Genomic DNA, 23,868 nt, shown 5'->3' with positions numbered 1-23,868 from the left:
AAAAAATTATTTCACGAGTGCAGTCTTAGCTGTCATAGTTTTCTTTTCCCATGGATTACTATTACATCTTTTTTTGGAAAATATCCAATATGTACACTATAGCCATTGTGCAGAATGAATAGAGAAGTGGCCAGAACACGTCATTCACATGTGATCATGAAACACGCTACTTAGAGGCATGTACAGATTCTTATGCTTTAATCCAGTTATTCCTGCCGCACAATATATTTTAGAATTCAGTTTAACAAGTACATTGATTTTGTATGGATGCTTTTGTTTCCTTTTTTAAATATAGGCCAGACAGTAGGGGATTAAGAGCACCTGGGCTCTGGGCTGTATTTATATAATGTAGTTACTAGAGAGGCATGGAGCAATAGAGATAAAGTTCCAGATGGGGTAATGCATGTGCGAGAACACAGATTTATGTAGCAGTAAAGTGGGGGCTATGTGACCGTACGCAGGTGGGCACCATTATATAAACAGTCAGCTTATGGTAGATCATTAGGTCCACCCATATTAGGTCAACACGCATTGGGTCGACCACTGATGGTCAATATGGCTTAGGTTGACACATGCAATAGATCAACATGGCTAAGGTTGACAGGGTTGGAAGCAGTGTTCCCTCTAAGCTGTGCGCATGTGCGCGCGCACACAACTCGCAGAGCCCGCGCACAGACATTACAACTGAGCGCACAAAGGTTAAAATCTTGTTTTAGTGTGCCACGAGTTTAATAAGGTTGAAAATCACTGCTATAGCCTATATGTGTGGTGTGTGAAGTCTGTTAACATTCAAATTGCTTTATTAACTCAACAGAACTCGAAACCTAGGCCTGTATACGTTATGTGACTCACAAAAATTTACATTTCCTTCCAAAGTTGCACAGCCTATATCTTTTGCTGCACACAGCCTTCGTAAAATTAGAGGGAACATTGGTTGGAAGGTCGACACAAGCAGTAGGTCGACGATGGCTAGGTCTACACTCAAAAGGTCGTCATGCGTTTTTCACTTTTTTTTAGCCGACATGTGCAGACAGGCTGTATTTCATGGCCTACTATCCAGCCAGCGAGCGCAGAGAGCCATGTGAGGGGACGTGGTACACTTAGACAGTGTCCATATCGACTGTGTTGACATTTGGGGAAAAAAAACCTTGAAAAACTCATCTTTACCTCATTTATGGTGTGTTAAGGTGTTTTGTGTTTTTTTTGCTTTTTTTGGCTTTTCACCAAAGGTTACGATGGTGAAGAGCAGGGCTGCTAATTAAATGCGGGTGCTATTGATTTAATGTCGGGGCTATTTGATGGTAAATAGCTCTCTGAATTAAATATGAATGGTATAAATGTAATGCTGGACTGATTTATGGGGATTATTTCTACATTAACCCCTTCCCGACATTTGACGTACATTTACGTCATGGCCGGGATGTACTTCCCGACACATGGCGTAAATGTACGTCATGGCTTTAAACTGTCACCGCGTCTATAGACGCGGTGACAGTTTAGTGCAAAATATGTTTATTGAATTTAAGGGGGGGGTACAATAAATGGGGTTACAGAATGCAAAATAGTCATAACAATAATCCAACAGTATACAAAATTGCACGTATGTATGAGCGTAGGAGAGCTCAAGAAAGTCGGGGGTGGGGGGAACTGAGGTCAAAGGGAGGGGAGCCGAGGTGGGGTAGGGGGATTGGGGGGTGGGGGGGGATCCGATATAAAGCGTAAAGGTCTGTTAGGAGATAATAGGTTTATGTTCCTCTAGAGTAATTAAGGGGTATGGGTGGAGTATGTGTGAGGTATATACGAGGTAGGGTCTAGGGCGTCGTCTGCGGACTGGGGTGTCACTAGGGCAGCTGTGGTGGGAGGGGATGAAGTGCTGTTCTATATGAGGGAGATTCTTTAAAGTTTATCCAAGCTGACCAAGTATCCCTAAAGGCGGCTGAGTCGTCTTCGGCCGAGCATACAATATCCTCCATATCCATGTAGGAGTCCAACCGGTTGAACCAGTCTAGAGTTGTTGGGGGAAGTGGCGAGCGCCACCGGACCGGAATAACCGCCTTTGCCGCATTGTTTAGGCGACATAGAATCGATTTCTTATATCTTGAAATAGAGCCTGTTGAGTAGTGGAATAACCAGAACAAAGGGTCTGATGGGGCCGGTTCACCCAGTATTTTCCCAGAGATGGCAATAACATTACGCCAGTAGGGTTTTATGAGTGGGCAGCTCCACCAGATGTGTAGGAGGTCACCTGGGCTCGCGGAACATCGCCAACATTTGTTGGGGAGACCGAGGCCCATTTTAGAAAGTGTGTCGGGGCATCTGTACCAACGTGACAACAACTTATATTGCGTCTCGACTACTAGTGTGCTAGGGGAGCAATGATGTGCTAATTTGAAAATTTTTCCCCAATCATCGTCGTTTAGATCTATCTTCAGGTCTGTATTCCATCTCGTAGTGAAAGAAGGAGGGCTATTGCTCCTGTCTCCCAATAGGAGACTGTATATCTGGGACACCGGGCGCGATGGATGGTCTTTCGCCTCGCATAGCTGTTCAAAGGGGGTAAGGGTGGAGGCAACTGAGGTCGAGGGGTTTAGGGAGGTAAGATAGTGGCGTGTTTGAAGGTATTTCCAGAGGTCGTTCGCAGGTAGGTTCCATTTATTTTGTAAATCCGTAAAAGGAACTACCGATCCCTCAGATAGTAGCTGGCCTATCCGGTATAGACCCTGGTCATACCAAGAACGGAAGGTAGTGACCTCGTGTCCGGGGGGGAAACTTTTGTCGAAAAGAAAGGACCTGTAAGGGGAAGTGGGTGCGGAGATGGATGGTGATTTGCGGGCAATCTTCCAACAGGCTAGAGTTGGGCTTATGGTGGGGTGGGTAGAGCTCGGTAAGTGTGAGAGCCAGGGTGTAATGTTGATAGGGGAGGAGAGTGAATGGTTCTCTATCTGGACCCATTGTTTGTTGGTGTTTGATCTGGACCACTCTATTATTCTGCTCAATAGGCAGGCTTGGTAGTACCCTTGGATGTCCGGCAACCCAATACCCCCTGCATTTTTTTGTCTCTGAAGTAGGGTAAGGCCCACTCGTGGTCTCTTATTTCCCCAGACAAAATCTCGGAAAAGTGATTGAATCTCTTTAAACCATCGAGGCGGGATTTTAATAGGGAGGGTCTGTAGGAGGTATAGTATTTTCGGAAGTGAGTTCATTTTAAGAATCCCTACTCTGCCAAACCAGGAAAAGGGTCGGGATTTCCAAGATTGGTGGTCCGCGCGAAGTTTGTGTAGGAGTGGGGTGAAATTAAGATCGAACAGTCTGGTGGGATCACTGGAGATGTTTACTCCCAGATATTTGAGGTGGGATGTGTGCCATGCAAAGGGAAATGAGTTTTTGAGGTTTGTCACAGTAATCGGAGAAGCGGAGACGTTCATAGCCGCCGACTTAGTAAAATTTATTTTAAAATTAGAGAGAGTGCTGAAACTCTGAAACTCGGACATTAGGTTGGGGAGGGAGGTCATGGGTTTAGTAATTGTAGCAAGTAGATCGTCCGCAAAGAGCGCTAGCTTATATTCTTGTCCAGCTATTGTAATCCCGCTAATGTTTTGGTTTCCCCTGATAGCTCTGGCCAGGGCTTCGATGCACAGAATGAAAATTAGGGGGGAGAGTGGGCACCCCTGTCGGGTCCCATTGCTGATAGCAAATGAATTAGACAGTGTGCCATTGATCCGTATTCTAGCGGAAGGGGAGGTATATAGGGCTAAGATACGTTGTAGACATATCGGTCCCAGCCCTAGGTGGTCCAACACCCCCTTCATGAAGCCCCAGTCAATTCTATCAAATGCCTTCTCGGCGTCAGTTGACAGAAGGATTCCAGGGGTTTTGGTGGTTGTAAGGTGGTGTATGAGGGCGATTATTTTGGAGGTATTGTCCTTGGCTTCGCGGCCTGGGACGAAGCCTACCTGATCGTTGTGGATAATGGTTGGCAGGAGATGTTTTAGTCGGTTTGCAAGTAATTTGGCATATAGTTTCACATCTATATTAAGGAGCGAGATGGGGCGGTAGCTGGGGCAAAGGGATGGATCTTTGCCCTCTTTAGGGATTACAGTAATGTGGGCTTCTAATGATTGGAGGGGGAAGGGATGGGTCGCACTTACTGTGTTGCAAGCCCGCAGTAACAAGGGTAGAAGTTTGTCCTTAAAGGCTTTATAATAGGAGATGGTAAACCCATCCGGGCCAGGGCTTTTACCTGAGGGGGTTGTTTTAATCGCCTCAGTCAACTCTAGTTCTGTAAAGGGTCTCTCGAGGTCGTTTTTAAGCTCGTCGGTTAAGGTAGGGAAGCCGATCTTCATAAGGTAGGATCTGATATGTTGTTGTTGTTCCTCGAGTTGGTCGGGGGTCTTTGGAGGGTTTAAGTTATATAGGGATGAGTAGTATGAGCAGAAGGTAGCTGCAATGGAGTCCGTGTCATGTAGTGTTTGGGCTCGAGTGTTTTTAATAGAGGGGATGAAAGAGAGGGACCTTTGGGTGCGAAGAGCCTTAGCAAGCATTTTGCCCGGTTTGTTCCCCCATCGGTAATATCGATTCCGACATTTCCGAAACACCATTTTCACTTTGTCCAACAATAGTTTGTTAAGGGCTGACCTAGCGGAGGTAAGTTCTACAAACGTGGTGGAGGAGAGGGATGCTTTATGGGTAGTTTCTAGTACTTGGATTTTCTGAAGGAGGTCATCAATTTTTTTCTGTTTCTGTTTTTTAATAAGTGACCCCAACTGAATACATTTTCCCCTCATAACACATTTGTGTGCTTCCCAGATCACCATGTCAGAGACATCAGGGGTGACATTATGTTCCACATAGGTATCCAGGGTTTCTTCCAATTGGGATTTGTAGGTCGGGTCTGAAAGTAGGGATTCGTTAAAGCGCCAGGATCGTTGTCTAGGGGCCATGTCTAAGGAGATGTCTAAATAAACAGGGGCATGGTCCGACCAGGTTATGGAGCCAATAGAAGAGTCTCGAACCAAGTGGAGGCAGTTGTGGTTCAGGAGGAAATAATCAAGTCTAGAATAGGATTTGTGGGGTGGTGAGTAGTAGGTAAAGTCCCGTTCGGTAGGGTGATGAATTCGCCAAACGTCTGATAGTTGATGGGTGTGGAAAAGTCGCTTAACCTCCCTGGTTTGTGAACTCGGAGGGGAGTTAGGGGATGGCGTTATATCTTGGAGAGGGTCTAGAGCCCAGTTGAAGTCGCCCCCTATCACCAGGATCCCTTGCTTAAGTGAGTCAACCCTATCAAGAACCTTTCTGAGGAAGGTCATTTGTCCCTGATTGGGCGCGTAGATGTTAACAATTGTTAGCTTTGTATTATATATGGTGCCTGTTAGAAGTAGACAGCGACCCTCCTCTAGTATGTGTGTTTGCACCTCAGAGATTGGTACATGTCGGGCAAATAGGATGGCAACTCCTTTAGATTTTGAATGCGGGTAATTGCAGTAATATGTGGTCGGGAAGTAGCGGTTACTTAATCGAGGGGTTGGGTCGTTCTGGGGGAAGTGCGTTTCCTGGACTAGGACGATATCTGCCCTTTCTTTATGAAGGAAATGTAGTGCCTGTGTCCTTTTTTCTGGGATGTTTAAACCCCTAGCGTTGATGGATATAATACGTAGGGATGAGGTCATTTTTTAGTTATACAATGAGTAGACAGTGGGTAAGAATCGGATCGGGTAGGAGGGACGAGGAGGGAGAGCGGTGAGATTGAGCAGGGAGTTGGTGGTGAGGGAGGAAGAAGGGTCATAGTGATAGGGCAAAAAACATAGAATAATATATAACACAATGCATAGTAAAACTGTGAACATCTGGTATGAGCATCAAAAACATAGCCGCTTCCGGACAGTGAAGAGGCCATAATGGCGACCATGTCACGGAGGATTGTACAAATAGCGGTGGGGGGAACTAGGGGGCCGTGCCCCAACAATACTAACTGAAGTGTTTTAGATTACTAAGTGTAGAAGTGTAGATGGATTTTGGTTCTCTGAGTAACTAGTAGAGAAACAGACCTAATATATGACCATAGGGTCACTAGAAATACTAAACAAAAGATACCAATAGGGTATTAAGTAACGGTACGGTAACTCTAAAGTGACGACAGTGTATACATAAACAAGATTAGTGATCAGTGTCTAATGTTACCACTCGTCGTCTCATCAGGTATGCTCTTGGGAGCGAGTGGCAGGAGGTCCTCTGGATCTCTTCGAGGTATTGGCTTGTTGCCATCTCTCCCTTTTGGAGTTATGGGGAGGGAGGGCGTTTGGCAAGTGGAAGGCCTGCCAATCAGGTAGGGAGAGTTCCTCTAGGCCCAAGTTGGAGCAGAAGTCGTGAAGATCTGCTGGAGAGCGTAGAGTGAATTGACGTCCCCCTGAAGACACCTGTAGGGAGAAGGGGAAGCCCCATTTGTACTTATAGTTTGACTTGCGAAGGGCATCTGTGAGTGGTTTTATCAGTCTTCTTTGCTGGAGTGTGCGCCATGAAAGATCTTGGAAGATCTGAACACGAGTCCCCTCGAATTCGATGGCCTCTAGGTCACGAACTTTCCGTAGCAATTCCTCTTTCTGGGAGTAATAGTGGAGGCGGCAGATTATATCCCTAGGCTGCTCAGAAGCTTGCCCTTTAGGTTTGAGAGCTCTATGGGCACGGTCAAATTCAATGGGGGTTTCGGGGTCGGTACCCAAGATTTCACCGAACATTTTGTTGAGGGCATCAATTATACCGGAAGGGGGCACGGATTCTGGGAGGCCCCTCACTCGCACATTATTTCTCCGACCCCTGTTGTCCAGATCTTCCAGCTTCTCCTGTAGGATTCTCATGTCGGATGCCTGTTGGGAGAGGGTCTCCTTGATTGAGGTTAGTTGGTCGGAATCGTTTTCACGTTCCTCCTCTAGAGCTTCAACTCTCGTCCCTAGGAGGGTGACATCGGCCTGTACTGCTGAGATCTGGGTTTGGAATGAGTCCTGAAGGCTTGTTTCAAGTGCCTGTAAGTCTTGCTTGGAGGGGAGCGTTCGGACATGTGAAAGGACTTCTCCGATTTCACCCCGCAGTTGTGCCAATTGAGATTGAAGATCCATCGTGCGTGGAGACGAGGGTATCTCGTTGGTATTGGTGTCCGTGTTCTCGGATGGGGGGGGGGAGGAGCGGTCTGTGGTTTGAGAGGCGGAGAGATAGGACCGGAGTGATGTTTGTGAAGTGGTATTTTTGGAGCCGGTGTCTTGCGTCTTCGTGCTCCTCCTGGTTTTGCCCATTAGATGTTGGCGTGGTTTCCAGATCAGGTCATCTAAGCCGTTAGAACCAAAAGTCAGTCAGCAAGTGGGGGTCACATTCCCCTAAATCGTGGGCCTGGGTTAGTATTCCATCTCTGGGGGAGGTGGTTCACATGGTAATGTAGTCGTGTGGGGTAGAGAGTACGCGTCTTAGGGTAGAAAACTGTGGTATTTGTCCCGTTGTGACTCTCTAGATTTGTCAATTGGGTGTCTGGCACTGTATAGGGATTGTAGCAGTGTAGTTATTTATTTGAGCCACCGGGTGGAGCTCTAGGTTCATTTATCTCCAATCTGAGCAGTGTAGAGAGTGTTTCCCCACATCTGGGTGAAATAAGGCAGTAAGTTTATAGTCTAGGTAATAGAGAGTATTGGGCAAATAGCATAGGTTGAGGATAAAGATGTACAGCTGGCCCTTGGTTACTGACACAGAACAACTGTATAACCGGATGGGAGGCCTGATCAGAGAGCTGGAAAACTTTGAAAGATCTTCAGATAGTATAGAGTTGGTAGGGTCTTAAGAGCTTCTGTACCTATTGGCAAGAGGGTGTTGTAGCAGGGTTGATGCTCCCCAAGTCCCCTGGGCAGGGGTCCTGAGAGTAGGCAGTGTTTAACTTAGTGCCTCAACCAAGATGGCCGCCGTCTCCTCACTAAGGTAATTATGCCCGGTTTAGGGTGGTATGTGGGCTATATATAGGTGCCACCTGGTCTCAGCACGTCAAGGGCGATCAGGGGGGATATGAGGGGTGAGCGTCCACCCCACCGGGTGCTATTGCGGGGTATCGTCCTGCCGCCTGGGTCCTCCAAGATGGACGTCACGTGCGGGAGTCAGTGTGGGGGAGAGAGGTGCCTCCGTGCCCTCCCGAGCTTCCAAGCCCCAGCCGCCGGGGGTGGACAGCTGCGGGTGAGGTGGGGGATATGCGGGCAGTATCTCCGGGTGTCCGGCAGTGTGTGCGCGCCGCTCGAGGTCGCGGCAGGGTGCGTGGAGCTCGGCCGCCGGATCGCCCTGTACTATAGGCCGCGGTGGGGAGTGGGGAGAAGGCCGCAACCTGCAGGGAGGGATCTCTCCCCCCCCCGGCTCCGCAGCGCGACTCACCAAGGGACGGGTGGCTCAGATCTGGTAGCGGGTATCAGCGGGGTTCTGCAGGTAGGCTTGTGAGCGTCTGGGAACCCCTCTATAGGTGATGTGGGTGCCAGAGCTCATGTAGCGTGCGTCTTCCTCCATGAACGGCCAGGCCACGCCCCCGGTGACAGTTTAAACATGTCTGCTGTCCCTGACAGCAGACATGTCCCTGCATGCCCAGGGGGGGCTGCGATGCCGCCCCCCCGTCGGCGATCGCTGTGATTGGCTGTTCAGTGTGAACAGCCAATTACAGCGTTTTCTGTGTCACCGGCGAATAACGTTCGCTGGTGACACAGGGATCGGTGGTGATTGGTGCTGTAAAGTACAGCACCAATCGCCACGGGGTGTAAGGGTGACACTGGTGTCACCCCACCTCACCCAACCCGCCCCCAAAGGCCGTGATTGGTTCGTCGGACCGACGAACCAATCACAGCCATGGAGGGTGATTTAAACTAACGGTGACTGCACTGCAGACACCATTCCGGTCTGGAATTGCGTGCAGTGCGGTCACCGTGCCTATCTGCCGCGATATACTGACCTGATCCTTTCAAACACTTACCTGATCACTGCTTGTAGCGTTCCTGGATCTTGTTACTTCTTGTGACTTCCTGTGTTGTGCTGTGCTGTGTTGTGCTGCTGTGCTGCTGCAGTGTGTTCGAGTTATAGATAGAGAGAGATAGAGAGAGAGAGATAGAGAGAGATAGAGAGGGCTAGTGACAGAGAGTGCTATATTTTGTGCTGCTGCAGTGTGATAGAGTTATAGATAGATAGATAGAGAGAGATAGAGAGAGATAGAGAAATAGTGACAGATTGTGCTATATATTTTTTATATATATACAGCTGTACTGCGTGTGCAACTGACTGCTGCCCCCCCCCCTTTTGTGCTGATCAGTATAAATTAACTGATCAGCAACTTTTTGGGGGCGCAGGTTTTTTTTTTTATATATATATACCTGTCAGTGCTGCTGCTGCAGTGTCATAGGAGCTTATTCTGATCGTAGCGGCCAAACGTGCGTACGTTCCAAAACAACGTACGCTATCCGTACGCGGCCGTTGGGGTTAAGTCCACCCACAACTCAGCCGCATACGTACGGCCAGAAACAACGTCGAAGGGGAGTGGCGTACAAATGTGCGTACGCCAACGTACACGGACGGGCCAGCCCTTACACTCCGACAACTGGCGTACAATTGAGCGTACACCACCGTTTACGGACGTCTCTCGGCCGTCTTCCCACCGACTTCTTGCGGCTATCTGAGCGTACGCCAGCTTGCACGGACGGGTCCCTATTGTTTTCAATAGAAAAGTCAGCTTATGTCACCGCTCGTGAGAGTGAGCGTACGTCCGTGTACGCTGACATACCCTTCATATATATGGACCTGCAAATCTTGCCTTTGAACTATAATGATGAAAATTAATTAATTGATTGAATTAATTAATGTGCAAAATAGTGGACATGGGCTTAAAACATTGCTGAAACATCCTTTGTAGGTGTTAGATGTGGTTTATGTTATTGTATCCTAAATACAAAACCTATGTTTGTATTAGAGTGAACACGTTGACACATGTCGACTTGTGTAGATTGAGTGTGCTACTGTGTAAAGTCTATGAAAGCACGTAGTGAATGTGTATAACTGTTTAACAAATACCTGCCTTAGCATATATAAGCAGGTCTTAAAAAGATTCTTACCTTAAATTAAACAAACCTTTAAATGTTGAGAAGTTTCGAAAGATAAGCTTCCAATGTGTTTGAGTGCTGTGTGTGGCTTGCAGGTAGTGAAATCATGGTTTGGACTTAATAGACTGCAGCATTGGTTATTACATTCAGGTGTATGTGTTTGGTAGTAATCAGCGTAAATTAGCAAATCCAGGCGCACGCTGGCATGCGGTATCTGTAGGGGTGGTTTGAGATGTCGGTTGGCGGCCGCCTGTTTTGTGTCCGAAATGAACGGTGCTTTAGTCGATCGTGCGGTAGTAGCACCGCTCATTTTTGGTGCACACCCCCGTGTACGCCCATATTTACGCCCATTTTCCCTCATTATTTCGGCCGCTCCCCTCATCACGCCCCTATGCCGCCCCCAATGCCCGTACACTCGCGTATAGGTTTTTCCGCACGTAGAGACCCGTCCGTAGGCGTTGTGGAGTGTTCGCGCCTGCGCATTAGCGAATGTACGCATGCGCAGATCATAAAAAATCCCGGGACGTACGCGTACGGCCCCGCCGCTCCAACCAGAATAAGGCCCATAGAGTGATAGATAGTGAGAGATAGAGAGATAGTGATAGAAAGTGCTATATTTTGTGTCTGCTGCCCCCCTTTTGTGCACCCCCAGCAACTTTTTGGGGGTGCAGGGGTTATTTTTTATATATATAACTGTCAGTGCTGCTGCTGCAGTGTCATAGAGTGATAGATAGTGATAGATAGAGAGAGATAGTGATAGAGAGTGCTATATTTTGTGTCGGCTGCCCCCCTTTTGTGCACCCCCAGCAACTTTTTGGGGGTGCAGGGGTTATTTTTTATATATATAACTGTCAGTGCTGCTGCTGCAGTGTCATAGAGTGATAGATAGTGAGAGATAGAGAGAGATAGAGAGAGATAGAGAGAGATAGAGAGAGATAGTGACAGAGAGTGATAGAGAGTGCTATATTTTGTGTCTGCTGCCCCCCCCCCCTTTTGTGCTGATCACTATATCTGAGGTGATCAGCAACTTTTTGGGGGTGCAGAGGTTTTTTTTTATATATACCTGCCAGTTGCACTGTCAGTTGCACCAAAGGTTGTGCACCTGCTGCCCCTCACTGGTAATCAGTGTCGCATCACTGATCACCTTTTTTTTTTTTTTTGAGGGTGCTGTGGGGTCTTTTTTTAATTTTTTTTGGTCAAATTTTTTTGATCAAATTCCTGTTGCCTTTGAGCGCTATTCAGTGACGGACGTTACTGACCAACATCTGTGCTCAATTTTTGGCGCAGGACTTTTTTTTTTTTTTTTCTGCACTACATACACACTACACACTACATACTACATTGAAATAAAGTTTGTACCCCCCCTACACTATACACGTGTTGAAACATTTCACTACCAGAAACACAAAAATAAAAATGGCATCCCAAATGTCATCCCAAATGTCATCCCAAATGTCATCCCAGTCATCCAGAAGAATGTATTCAGCGGAGGAGGCATATGCCATGCTTGCCTCTGACTCTGACACAGCCAGTGAGGCAAGCGGGGAATTTGAAGGATTCATCTTAAGCTCCTCTTCCTCCTCTAGTGATGAGGGACCCCCTCAAAGACGCCCCCGTAGAGCAGCTGAGACCCCCCCCCCAATAATTGATCTCGTATGGACCCCACCACCAGACAATTTTGAGCCCCAGGTTCCTGAGTTTTTGGCCATCCCAGGAATCCAATTTGATTCCACAGGTCTCAGAGAAATTGACTTTTTCAAATTATTTTTCTCTGATGATTTTATAAATTTAATGGTGGACCAAACTAATTTATATGCCCAGCAGTTTATTGCTCAAAACCCCACGTCATCATTTGCTAGGTGGACCCCTGTAGATGCAGTAGAGATGATGTTTTGGGGTCTGGTGTTTCATATGGGCATAGTAAAAAAGCCAGAAATTAGGCAATATTGGAGTACAGATGTTCTGTACAGCACCCCACTTTACCGTATGGCCATGACCCGGACTCGTTTTGAGTTAATCCTTAAATTTTTGCATTACAACGATAATGCACAGTGCCCACCCAGAGATGATCCCACCTTTGACCGGCTATTCAAAGTCAGGCCGGTCATTGATCACTTCAGTGCCAAATTTGAAGAGATGTACATCCCAGATAAATTCATTTGCATAGACGAGTCCCTTATACATTTTAAAGGAAGGGTTAAATGCCGCCAGTACCTTCCCAGTAAGAGGGCAAGGTATGGCATAAAAATTTATAAGCTGTGTGAAAGCACCTCAGGGTACACCCACAGGTTTAGGGTATATGAAGGGAAGGATTCAAGAATTGAACCGCCAGAATGCCCCCCCTCCCTCGTAGGTGTTAGTGGAAAAATTGTCTGGGATTTAGTGCACCCCTTCCTGGATAAAGGTTATCACCTCTATGTGGATAACTTTTACACCAGCATCCCCCTGTTTAAGGCCCTTGGTTCAAGAGGTACAGCAGCTTGCGGTACTGTGCGCAAGAACCAAAGAGGCCTCCCAAAAACGCACATTGCCCAAGTAATGAGAAGGGGTGAAAGCAGGGGAATATGCACCGAAAATATGTTGTTGGTCAAATATAAGGACAAGAGGGATGTCCTTATACTGACAACAATTCACGGAGACAGTACCACCTCCGTCCCTGTACGAGGTACCAGTACCCACACCTCAAAACCTAATTGTATCCTGGATTACAATAGGTACATGGGCGTAGTGGATCTTTCAGATCAGGTACTGAAGCCGTACAGTGCCCTGCGGAAAACAAAAATCTGGTACAAGAAGCTGGCCGTGTATATCATCCAGATGGCACTGTATAACGCTTACGTGCTATTCCGTTCTACCAGCCAGAGGGGGACATTTATGCACTTTCAAGAGGAAGTCATAAAGGGCCTAATATTTGGGAACCAGCAGGCAGAGGGCCCCAGTACTTCTAGTACTGGCCCCCGTATTGTACCAGGGCAGCATTTTCCTGATGAAATCCCCTCCACTGGAAAAAGGGCAGGACACAAAAAAGGTGCAAAGTTTGCTATAAAAAGGGAATAAGAAAGCAAACTATTTTCCAGTGTGACACTTGCCCCGACAAACCCGGCCTATGTATAAAGGAGTGTTTTAAAATATACCACACATCTATGGATTATTAGGTTCATAATTTCACCGTGCTTCGGGGGTCTTGCTAATGCCACATAGCACCCACCATTCATTCCACCAGAATCTGAGCCGCAAAATCCAAAAATCACTCCTTCCCTTCTGAGTCCTGCCATGCACCCAACTGGTATTTTTTGGTCACATGTGAGGCATTGCCGTACTCGGGAGAAATTGGGGCACCGATTTTGGGGTGCTTTTTCTCCTTCATACCTTCTGAAAATGAAAAATTTTGAGCCAGAACTGCATTTTTATGTAAAAAAAATGTAATTTTTCATTTTCACTGCCCAGTTGTATCAAAATTGGTGAAACCCCTGGGGGTTTGAAATGTACACTATACCCCTAGATGAATTCCCTGAGGGGTGTAGTTTGCAAAATGGGGTCACTTGTGGGGGGTTCCGCTGTATTGGTGCTTTGGGGGTCTTGCTAATGCGACATAGCACCCACCAACATTCCACCAGAATCTGTGCTGCAAAATCCAAATATCACTCCTTCCCTTCTGAGTCCTGCCATTTTTTGGTCACACATGAGGCATTGCCGTACTCAGGAGAAATTGGGGCACAGATTTTGGGGTGCTTTGTCTCCTTCATTCCTTGTGAAAATGAAAAATTTTGACCCAGAACTGCATTTTTGTGTAAAAAATTTAATTTTTCATTTTCACTGCCCAGTTGTACCACAATTGGTGAAACCCCTGGGGGTTTGAAATGTACACTATACCCCTAGTTGAATTCCCTGAGGGGTGTAGTTTGCAAAATGGGGTCACTTGTGGGGGGGTTCCACTGTATTGGTGCTTTGGGGGTCTTCCAAATGCGACATAGCACCCACCAACATTCCACCAGAATCTGTGCTGCAAAATCCAAATATCACTCCTTCCCTTCTGACTCCTGCCATTTTTTGGTCACACATGAAGCATTGCCGTACTCGGGAGATATTGGGGCACAGATTTTGGGGTTCTTTGTCTCCTTCATACCTTATGAAAATGAAAAATTTTGAGCCAGAACTGCATTTTTGTGTAAAAAAATGTAATTTTTCATTTTCACTGCCCAGTTGTATCAAAATTGGTGAAACCCCTGGGGGTTTGAAATGTACACTATACCCCTAGATGAATTCCCTGAGGGGTGTAGTTTGCAAAATGGAGTCACTTGTGGGGGGGTTCCACTGTATTGGTGCTTTGGGGGTCTTGCTAATGCGACATAGCACCCACCAAAATTCCACCAGAATCTGTGCTGCAAAATCCAAATATCACTCCTTCCCTTCTGAGTCTTGCCATGCACCCAACTGGTATTTTTTGGTCACATGTGAGGCATTGCCATACTCGGGAGAAATTGGGGCACAGATTTTGGGGTGCTTTGTCTCCTTCATACCTTATGAAAATGAAAAATTTTGAGCCAGAACTGCATTTTTGTGTAAAAAAATGTAATTTTTCATTTTCACTGCCCAGTTGTACCACAATTGGTGAAACCCCTGGGGGTTTGAAATGTACACTATACCCCTAGTTGAAATCCCTGAGGGGTGTAGTTTGCAAAATGGGGTCACTTGTGGGGGGGTTCCACTGTATTGGTGCTTCGGGGGTCTTGCTAATGTGACATATCACCCACCAAAATTCCACCAGAATCTGAGCTGCAAAATCCAAAAATCACTCCTTCCCTTCTGAGTCCTGCCATGCACCCAACTGGTATTTTTTGGTCACATGTGAGGCATTGCCGTACTCGGGAGAAATTGGGGCACAGATTTTGGGGTGCTTTGTCTCCTTCATTCCTTGTGAAAATGAAAAATTTTGAGCCAGAACTGCATTTTTGTGTAAAAAATGTAATTTTTCATTTGCACAGCCCAGTTGTATCAAAATTGGTGAAACCCCTGGGGGTTTGAAATGTACACTATACCCCTAGATGAATTCCCTGAGGGGTGTAGTTTGCAAAATGGGGTCACTTGTGGGGGTTTCCACTGTATTGGTGCTTCGGGGGTCTTGCTAATGCAACATAGCACCCACCAACATTCCACCAGAATCTGAGCTGCAAAATCCAAAAATCACTCCTTCCCTTCTGAGTCCTGCCATGCACTCAAATGGTATTTTTTGGTCACATGTGAGGCATTGCCGTACTCGGGAGAAATTGGGGCACAGATTTTGGGGTGCTTTGTCTCCTTCATTCCTTGTGAAAATGAAAAATTTTGAGCCAGAACTGCATTTTTGTGTAAAAAAATGTAATTTTTCATTTTCACTGCCCAGTTGTACCACAATTGGTGAAACCCCTGGGGGTTTGAAATGTACATTATACCCCTAGATGAATTCCCAGAGGGGTGTAGTTTGCAAAATGGGGTCATTTGTGGGGGGCTTCCACTGTATTGGTGCTTCGGGGGTCTTGCTAATGCGACATAGCACCCACCAAAATTCCACCAGAATCTGAGCTGCAAAATCCAAAAATCACTCCTTCCCTTCTGAGTCCTGCCATGCACCCAACTGGTATTTTTTGGTCACATGTGAGGCATTGCCATACTCGGGAGAAATTGGGGCACAGATTTTGGGGTGCTTTGTCTCCTTCATTCCTTGTGAAAATGAAAAATTTTGAGCCAGAACAGCATTTTTGTGTAAAAAATGTAATTTTTCATTTGCACAGCCAAGTTGTATCAAAATTGGTGAAACCCCTGGGGGTTTGAAATGTACACTATACCCCTAGATGAATTCCCTGAGGGGTGTAGTTTGCAAAATGGGGTCACTTGTGCGGTGGTTCCACTGTATTGGTGCTTCGGGGGTCTTGCTAATGCAACATAGCACCCACCAACATTCCACCAGAATCTGAGCTGCAAAATCCAAAAATCACTCCTTCCCTTCTGAGTCCTGCCATGCACCCAAATGGTATTTTTTGGTCACATGTGAGGCATTGCCGTACTCGGGAGAAATTGGGGCACAGATTTTGGGGTGCTTTGTCTCCTTCATTCCTTGTGAAAATGAAAAATTTGGAGCCAGAACTGCATTTTTGTGTAAAAAATTTAATTTTTCATTTGCACAGCCCAGTTGTATCAAAATTGGTGAAACCCCTGGGGGTTTGAAATGTACACTGTACCCCTAGATGAATTCCCTGAGGGGTGTAGTTTGCAAAATGGGGTCACTTGTGTGGGGGTTCCACTGTATTGGTGCTTCGGGGGTCTTGCTAATGCAACATAGCACCCACCAACATTCCACCAGAATCTGAGCTGCAAAATCCAAAAATCACTCCTTCCCTTCTGAGTCCTGCCATGCACCCAAATGGTATTTTTTGGTCACATGTGAGGCATTGCCGTACTCGGGAGAAATTGGGGCACAGATTTTGGGGTGCTTTGTCTCCTTCATTCCTTGTGAAAATGAAAAATTTGGAGCCAGAACTGCATTTTTGTGTAAAAAAATTAATTTTTAATTTTCACTGCCCAGTTGTACCACAATTGGTGAAATCCCTGGGGGTTTGAAATGTACACTATACCCCTAGATGAATTCCCTGAGGGGTGTAGTTTGCAAAATGGGGTCACTTGTGGGGGGGTTCGTAACTTTTAGCATCTTATGGTGCCTAGAAACCTACATGGTGCCTAAAAAATAATCTCATAAAAAGGAGGCTCCAAAATCAAGTAGGTGCTCCTTCTATTATGAAGCCTGCAAAATCTGCAAAAAAAATGAAATTTTGAAATTTCACCTACACTTTGTTTTAATTCCTGTGAAACACTCAAAGGGTTAACAAACTTCCAAAATGCTGTTTTGAATACTGTGAGGGGTGCAGTTTTTGAAATGGCATCATTTATGGGGGTGTCTCACATACAAGTCCCTCAAAGTCACATCAGAACTGAACTGGTCCCTAAAAAAATCAGTGTTTGAAATTTTCTTGAAAATTTGCTATTCATATTGTAAGCCTCCTAGTGTCCAAAAAAATTAAAAGGAAGTTGAAATAATGATGGAAACATAAAGTAGACATATGGTCTATGTTAGTTATTAACTATTTTGAGTGGTATGATTATTTGTCTCACAAGCAGAAAATGTAACATTTTGCAAATTGCTAAATTTTCCATTTTTTTACGACATTTTGGTATTTTTCACAAAAAAACACAGACTGTATCGACCCAAATTTACCACTAATTGGAAGTACAATGTGTCACGAGAAAACAATCTCAAAATCACTGGGATAAGTAAAAGCAAAAAAAAGTTATCCCCACTTAAGTGATACATGTCAGATTTGAAAAAAAGGGCTCTGTCAGGAAGGCAAAAACATGCTGTGTCAGGAAGGGGTTAAAAAAAAAGTAAATTATATTCAAAAGAACATGCTAGGGTATATGCATACTGTGGGTGAAATTTAATAGGATGAGAGATTTGGTAAGAAATCTGCAGTTTTTTTTAAAGCGGCAATCATTTACACTGCAAAATCACACTGGTTTTACAGTGTAAATGATTGCTGCTTTAAAAAAAAACAAATCTCTCACTTTCTGAATTTCTCATCCTATTAAATGGCATGGAAGGGGCAGGGCTAAAATGATTAGATCACTATGGACATGCCCCTAATAGGGCAGCCACCCCCGTGGCCCCACCCCCCTGCTTTACTGAGCTGGCTGCCCTCTCCCGGAGAGGGCATCCAAAAAGTCGGCAACTATGATATATGGGATGATGTCACAGATGTCTCTTTCTCTAAAATAATTAATACTTCTATTTGGACTGTCTAAATGATGTGATAAAGACACTTTCCGCAATTGTTTATCCTGTCATTCCTACAGATGAAACAACAGAGGTTTATATTTTATTTAAACCAGTTTTTGTATTTAATTATATTTTATATAAAGCATGTAACTCTTTTTTCTGTATATGAAACATTATTATATTATTATATTTTGAACAAATAGGATAATATGACTAAAGCGGCCTACACACGAGGAGATTTTCTGAGCGTTCTGATCAATGCTAGATCACTCAGAACCATAGGTGCCGATTTAGGTTTTTGCTGGTGGGTACTCAAGCCAAAAATATAGGGGAGTGGCTTCATGGGAAAGGTCGTGGTCACAAAATAAAACTGATTTATATTACACAGCACAGTTGTCTCCAATATTCAAGTTATGGCAACAGTGCCAAATACATAAATGCCCCCACAGTGCTGGTTCATAAATACCCACACAGTACCTGTGCCAGCGATGAGGGAGGGGGAGTGCAGTGGGACATGGGCGGGTGGGCCGCTGCTGAGCGTGTCGGTGCTTATCAATTTCCGTGGGTGCTCGGGTCCTCAAGCACTCACAGAATCGGCACCTATGCTCAGAACGCTGAGCGATCTGTCAGGGCCAGTGTTACCCTGTGTGAACACTGGCCCTGAATTGCAATCTAACTAGATGTATCCAGCATGCTGGATATTAATCGCCAGGCCATAGCGATGTGCAGGGCTGTGCATCGATATCACAATGGAACAATGTAGTTATATCGCTTAGAAAATGCCCTGAAATCACTCCGTGTGTAGGCAGCCATTACCATTTACTTAATGGGCCCTACACAATGAGCGATATTCAGCCACTTTTTGAGCGGTTTACATAATCGCTCAGAAAGTGGCTATCGCTGTGTGTGTAGCCCACACAGCGACAGGGATGCGCGGCTCCGTTGGTTAATCTCGCTCAGAAGGTCCACACATCTCTGTGTGTGTGGTGGCCTTATGAGCGATCAGTGACAGTCCAGCTGATGGAAGCTGCCAGGAACCACTGTGACGCCACCGGAACCCACCCTTGGAGCCGCCGAAGCATCTTGGAGTGGAGAAGGACGTGCCACTGAAGACTCCAGACTTTTTGGTAAGTATTTTTTTTCTTCCCACTGTGCCACCAATGCTTGCATTGGGGGGGGGGGGGGGTGACCCCAGTATACCACCAACGTTCATATTTTTGGGGGTAGGATGTGTGAAGTTATCAGACTCACTGTAATGCAGCCCATACACGGTCCGTTTTCGCCGGCTCCGTTTAGTACTATGTGATGCGCGCTCCCGCGCATCACATAGTACGGTACAAAAAGTATGTGCTGCACATACTTTTTGTACTAGGTACACATCGCATCAGATCACAGTGCATGCACAAGGCATGCACTAGGGATGCGATCCGATGCGATGCGTGCTAATTAAGTGCCGAACGGATCCGTTAAACGGACCATGTATGGGCACCTTAAGACTGTAATTATTATAGGTACTCTTTACTTAGAAGGGCGCCCACGATTTTGATCGTGGGCATCGTTAGTAAAAAATCTCGGGCATCTCGGGCATTGAATGCACTAAAAAATCGGGTGCGATCAACCGACGAGATGCCCGAGATTTCCCATAGGGAACAATGTTAAATGTCTCAATTGACCCAATTTTCCTGTTCAATGCCTCAATTGACCCGATTTTTCCATAGGAAACCATGTTAAATGGGCCACAGAGGCCAAATAGGCACCCTGAAGTGTATAATGGCCACCCGAATTGTTAACGCCACCCCACGATCAACGTCAACCCGATGCGTGGCGAGCGCAGCGAGCCCGCGAGGGGCGGCGGTACGCGTCCTACGACCTTTTCATACCCCCACTATCCACGTCGGTGTGGAGTTGAGAATAGAAAGTGTGGCGAGCGCAGCGAGCCACCGAGCCCGAAGCGTGGCGAGCGCAGCGAGCCCCGCGAGGGTACGCGGACAGCTGTGAAGCCCGCGAGGGGACGCGGATACCTGTGAAGGTATCCGCGTCCCCTCGCGGGGCTCGCTGCGCTCGCCACGCTTCGGGCTCGGTGGCTCGCTGCGCTCGCCACACTTTCTATTCTCAACTCCACGCCGACGTGGATAGTGGGGGTATGAAAAGGTCGTAGGACGCGTACCGCCGCCCCTCGCGGGCTCGCTGCGCTCGCCACGCTTCGGGTTGACGTTGATCGTGGGGTGGCGTTAACAATTCGGGTGGCCATTATTCACTTCAGGCTGCCTATTTGGCCTCTGTGGCCCATTTAACATTGTTTCCTATGGAAAAATTGGGTCAATTGAGGCATTGAACAGGAAAATCGGGTCAATTGAGACATTTAACATTGTTCCCTATGGGAAATCTCGGGCATCTCGTCTGTCGCATCGCACCTGATTTTTTAGTGCATTCAATGCCCGAGATGGCCGAGATGGGCGCCCTTCTAAGTAAAGAGTACCTTAGTATATTTTATTAGGTGTAGTGATTAATGTACTTTTTAGTCCGTCTGTACCCTCTTGTTCTATTCCCCATATCTGTGTGTATTTCCAGAACCATAGTATCAGATGCTGTTACCCAAATATGGTCGGACAGGAAATACCCAGGAAAGAACAGTGTATAATTTCACCAAAATGTTATGTCCAATTACCATACTATTGTTCCTGCTATTTCCAGGAGAGTGATAGCACATAACGCAATCAGCTGGTTATTGTTCCTCGTATTGACACTCCCTTGCATATCTCTGGTCACTAGCAGACTTATTGGAACCGGACCCAGCAGGGGGGGCAGCAGCAGATGGACAGCTGCAGCTTGAAGGGGGGGATATACCTGACTCTTAAATCCACCAATCCGGACCATGTACAAGCCCACTGATAGTTTAAGCGCCGTGGGAATTTAGAAGGTTTTAAAATGACTGGTACACAAGCCAGCTTGTCATGTCAGTCGCAATCCTGGCTCAGGGGTCATACCCTCCACTGGATCTTGTGGAACACATCGTTTGCCCGGGGGGGGGGGGGGGGGGGGGGCATCCTACTAAGCTCTGGTGTGGAGCGTCCGGTGCTGTGTGGATTTACACAGGTTTCTGCTATCACTGTTGTGTGGAATAAGTGATAGTTTTGTGATTTGGAACTGTGATGCTACAAGGACTTGAACTGCTACCTGGATGTTTCTATGCTACATTTTGCCTCTTGCTCCTGTCTTTATCTACTTGTGTGTGCTGTGATAAAAATAAACCGTATTTTGGTTTCATCTGCTCGGTGTCTGAGTGATTGAAGAACTCGTATCTTCACAGGATGTGGGACCCCTATACCACCAACGTTAATATGTTTGGGGGTGGGGAACCCCTATACCACCAACATGTTTGGGGGAGAGGGCGGACCCCTATATCTCCAACATTTACATGTTTAGAGCGACGGGGGAGAGGGACACTATTACACTATCCACCAATGCTTATTTATGTAAGGCCACTGGTCACCAATGCTTTTACTATTTACTATCAGCCTGGCACCCACCGTCCAGTGGTGCCAGGGACAGTCTTGGGCTTCACCCCATTATTGGGGTTTCCCCCCTGCCCCCCCCCCCCAAGAGCCCAGGGTCCTGGCTCGGGCTGACCAGTCATAGAGGTAATGTTTTGGCCACGGGACGTTATATAATAAGTGTATAATATATTTAAAACAAAACTCTAGAATGAGGCCACAACAATTACTTGCATGCCCTACAGTAAATATCACAAAAGTTTTATTAAATACACACCTGCAGAATTAAAAAAAAATATATAGTAATACAGTTTAGATTTAGAGCTCTAGTATCAAGAAGCTATAATTGGGTGGATAAAGCATATAGCAGAAAACTAACGGTGCTTTTCCTCCTTATTTATATATAGGTGACCTAACCTCCTACCATCACATAAGATAAGCACTTTATTGAACTTTTTTACAACTTGTCTTATTGTGTTTTATTTTTACTCATATATCCTCTTTTTTTATTATATGCAGAGCTATTTTTGTGCCGGAATGCCGTTCCTGAGCTCTTTTGCAAAATGAGGTCAGCAGGAACGGCGTTCCGGGACCTCCGCGGCCTGCCCCACTTATGTGCCGCTGCGTGTCCGGCCACCCGCCCGTCAGCTGCCCCTGCCCCTGGTATCCCCTGCACAAAGTTAGACAGACGCTAGAAGTCATAGTTCACCTCTAGCGTCTGACAGGAAGCACAGCTCTGCGACTTCCTGGTAACGCTGCAGAGCTGTGCTTCCTGTCAGATGCTGGAAGTGAAAAATGACTTCTAGCGTCTTTCTCACTGTGTGCAGGGTAAGGCAGGGGCAGCAGCAGCAACTGATGGGCGGGTGGCCGGGCACATATTAACCCCTTGGCAACGAGAATTAACCCCTGGCAACGGAAATTACCCCCCCTTGGCAACGAGCATTAACCCCTGGCAAAAATGATTAACCCCTTGGCAACATCCAATAAGCCCTGGCAACGCATATTAACCCCATGGCAATGAGCAAGAACCCCTGGCAATGGACATTAACCCCCCCCCCCCTTGGCAACGAGCAAGAACCCCTGGCAACGGACATTAACCCCCTTTGGCACTGAGCATTAACCCCTGGCAACAAATATAAACCCCTTGACAACAACCAATAACCCCTGGCAATGCATATTATCCCCTTGGCAATCAGCAAGAACCCCTGGCAACGGACATTAACCCCCCCTTGGCAACGAGCAAGAACCCCTGGCAAAGCATATTAATCCCTTGGTAACGGACATTAACAACCCTTGGCAACCGACATTAACCACCTTGGCAACAGAAATTAACCACCTTGGCAACAAGCAGGTAATTTATAATTTATTAGAAGCCTTGCTGTGGGGGGCAACGTGGTGTGGCATAGTCAGTGTGTATCGATTTTTGTGTGACATCCCATTTTTTGGGACGTTCCTGCGGGAATTAGACACATGCATGTGCATGCGTCTAATCAGGCAGGCTGGGGGGCTGAAGTCATGGCCAGCAGTTCACACAGCACTGGCCATGCCCTCACAGCGACAAAACTGCGCCCCAAAAAATTTGCTGCGTGCCTCCGGCACGCACATATACAGATTTCCTTTCTCCACTGCAAAAGTTGGGAGGTATGTATTAGGTGTCAGGGGCATTGCAATGTGTGGCATAATGTATATGGGGCATTACAGTGTGCAGCATAGTATCATAGGCATTGTGGTGTGCTGCATCATGTTTCAGAGAAATGGCAGTGTGTAGCATAATGTCGGGCATTACAGTGTGCAGCATATTGTGCAGGGGCATTATGGTGTGCGGCATAGTATCAGGGGCATTGGTCAAATTTTAGTACCTCTGAGTGTTTGTACATAAGGAATTCTTTGCTGCTGGCAATAGTGGGAGAAGAGGCTGGATGTGCTGCTAAATCTAACCGAACACCCCCCTGCAGCCTACCTAACCTCCCTTCCCTCTGACAGCCGAACGAACCCTCTCCTCTCACAGCCACAACAATTGATGCCCCGCCCCTTTAGTAGCTCCACCCACATCACCGCCCACATCTGCCCCGCCCACAGTTCCTGAACCTATTTTCCTACAAAAATAGCACTGATTATATGTGCTTTTTATTATACGTCCATCTATATCTTTTAATTGTCATCTAAATAAATGTATTCTTTGTAATCAATTTAATTTCTTAAACGCACAGTAATTAGTCGCCATTCTCTTTATACACCTGTTTACATTTTCCAAGTAACATACAATTACTTTTTCTTAAAGATTGGCTGACACCCTCCAAGAATAAGGGAATATTACTGTTTTAATTATTATTTAAGCACAGGTGGCGCCACTCATACAAATTATATATATTATATATATATATATTATATAATAAATTAGATTTGCCCCAGCTAAAAATAGATGACACTTAGATGTACTCTTAAATAAATCATTAGTCAAAAGTCAATA

The 23,868-nt window shown here is 46.2% G+C and overlaps 1 protein-coding gene across 1 annotated transcript in view; it reads right to left on the bottom strand.

The window, feature by feature from the left end:
• Positions 1-23,868, bottom strand: part of LOC146041839 (sulfotransferase 2B1-like) — a 43,763-nt gene that overhangs the window by 19,646 nt on the left and 249 nt on the right. The gene's annotated exons all lie outside the window — the stretch shown is intronic.

Source organism: Crinia signifera, chromosome 19 (assembly GCF_055691185.1).
Source record: "Crinia signifera chromosome 19, ASM5569118v1, whole genome shotgun sequence".
NCBI classification, from domain to species: Eukaryota; Metazoa; Chordata; class Amphibia; order Anura; family Myobatrachidae; genus Crinia; species Crinia signifera.
The sequence above is the reverse complement of the archived record's forward strand: the minus strand, read 5'-3'. Positions and strand labels throughout refer to the sequence as shown.